This window comes from Glycine soja, chromosome 11, assembly GCF_004193775.1.
Source record: "Glycine soja cultivar W05 chromosome 11, ASM419377v2, whole genome shotgun sequence".
NCBI lineage: Eukaryota > Viridiplantae > Streptophyta > Magnoliopsida > Fabales > Fabaceae > Glycine > Glycine soja.
In genome coordinates this window covers 23,139,506-23,141,927 of record NC_041012.1, presented here as the reverse complement: position 1 = coordinate 23,141,927, position 2,422 = coordinate 23,139,506, and the positions used below count along the sequence as shown (strand labels likewise).

Genomic DNA, 2,422 nt, shown 5'->3' with positions numbered 1-2,422 from the left:
CGGGATCTACTTCAATGCCCTTATTGGAAATAATGTGGCTTAAAACTATACCTTGCTCAACCATAAAATGACATTTTTCAAAATTTAGAACAAGGTTAGTTTTAGTGCATCTATTCAAAACCTTTTCCAGACTATCCAAACAAACATCAAAAAAGGATCCATATACAGTGAAATCACTATTGTCAAACTTATTGTTCCCTATAATACAAGGTATGTTGAATGTACCTGGATCTTTACATTTTTCAGGGATTTGGGGAACAGATTTACCAATCAATCCGGAGACGTTTCTGCCCATACTAATTCTTTCACTTCCTTTAAGCTTCCGCTTATTAGTGCACAGCTCCTTCAAGAATTTAGCATATCTTGGAATTTGCTTTATTGCATCCAGCAGAGGTATGTTTACCTCTACTTTCCTAAATGTTTCCAAGATCTCTTTCTCTGCCTCTTCCATTTTTTTGTTGGAAATTGCTCTTGGAGGGAATGGAAGAGGGATATGCTATTTCTCTTTAGATTCACCTGCATAGAAATTGTTAGGTAACTTACTCTTTAAATTATTGTCATCACCTTTTTCTGGAGTAGAGTGAGGTTGGGCAGGTTCATTGGCGGATGAGGAAGATGCTACAGGTTGAGGTCCTTGACACTGCTTTCCTAACCTCAATGTAATGGCACTCACATTTTTGGGATTCTAGACAGATTGAGAAGGTAATCTATCATAATTATGGGACTGCTGTTGATTTCATTGTGTAGCCAACTATCCCATCTGATTAGTTAAGCTCTGAATGGAGGCTCTGGTCTCTTGTTGAAACTGCATGTTTTGCATAGTCATTTGCCTCACAAGTTCTTCAAGGGAAGGTTGCGGAGGGACCTCAACTGTTTGCTGTTTCTGGGGCTGTTGCTATTGTTGCTGCTGGATTGGTGGAGGAACGTATGGTCTGCTTGGGCCAGCAACGTTTTGAAAATAAGGTTGTTGTTGTTGCTGTTGTTGTGAAGGATTCAACCATCTAAGGATGGGATGGTTCCTCCACCCGGGATTGTACCTGTTGCTGGAGAGATCATAATTGTTCTGTTGTGGCTGACTTTGCTACTGAGGTTAAGGAGGTCTATTGTAGATATTTGCATTGTAAGCTTCAGGCTGTTCAATTGCTTCAGATTGTTGCACAGAGGGGCAAAGGTCTGTGTGGTAGTCAGCAGAGGAGCATAAACCACAGAGTCTGGCGACAGGTGCAGATTTTTTATTCATGGCCAGTTGGGTTACCAGGTTAACCAAAGCATCTAGTTTACCTTCAAGCTTCTTAGTCTCACCTGATGAATTTGTGACTACTTCATGCACTCCTCTAATGACAATAACATCACTTCTGGCACTAAATTGCTGGGAGTTTGAAGCCATCTTCTCAATTAAATTTCTGGCTTCAACAGGGGTCATGTCTCGAAGGGCTCCACCACAGGCAGCATCTATCATACTTCTCTCCATGTTGCTGAGTCCTTCATAAAAATATTGGAGAATAAGCTGCTCTGAAATCTGGTGGTGAGGGCAACTGGCACATAATTTTTTAAATCTCTCCCAGTATTCATATAGGCTCTCTCCACTGAGTTGTCTAATACCTGAAATATCCTTTCTGATGGTCGTGGTCCTGGAAGCGGGGAAAATTGTTTCTCAGAATACTCTCTTGAGGTCATCTCAGCTCGTGATGGACCTTGGAGCAAGGTAATATAGCCAGTCCTTTGCCACTCCCTCTAAAGAATGAGGAAAGGCCTTCAGAAATATGTGATCCTCCTGGACATCTGGTAGTTTCATGGTGGAGCAGTCAATATGGAATTCTTTCTGATGCTTGTGTGGGTCTTCACCTACAAGGCCATGAAACTTTGGAAGCAAATGGATTAGTCCAATTTTAAGAACATATGGGACATCCTCATTAGGGTATTGGATTCACAAGCTTTCGTAGGTGAAATCAGGTGCAGCCATTTCCCTTAGATTCCTCTCACGGGGTGGAGGTTGTGCCATGTTCTCAAAATGTTCAAAATTATAATGCTCAAAGTCACCAATAACAGAATGCTCAGGATGCTCAAAAGGTACTAAATGATGCCTAACTAATTTATGAAATGTCCTATCTATCTTAGGATCAAAGGGTTGTAAGTCAGATGGATTACCTCTAGTCATACACTAAATTCAGCATGCACAATTAGTTGCCTTCTTATGCAAGTAATAGTGTAGGTTTGAACTACAACTACCATTAAATCATATCCAAATGACTTGAAATTTTGTGAGAAACCTTATAAAATGATGAGAAGATAGCAAAAAAAATTTCAAATGAAAATTCAAAGTCAAACTATATAAGCTAAAAATGATAAGTTATGAAAAATAAGAGAATAATACTTGGAAAATAAAAAACTTTTGACAGAATTGAAATTTTTGGAAGAAGGA

At 39.5% G+C, this 2,422-nt stretch overlaps 1 non-coding gene across 1 annotated transcript; it reads left to right on the top strand.

Annotated features, from left to right (window-relative positions):
- The first annotated feature begins 1,517 nt into the window (after window positions 1-1,517).
- On the top strand, window positions 1,518-1,624 carry LOC114377759. Its single transcript, XR_003659195.1, has one exon. It is a non-coding gene; the product is annotated as a small nucleolar RNA R71 (small nucleolar RNA).
- Window positions 1,625-2,422: the final 798 nt, after the last annotated feature.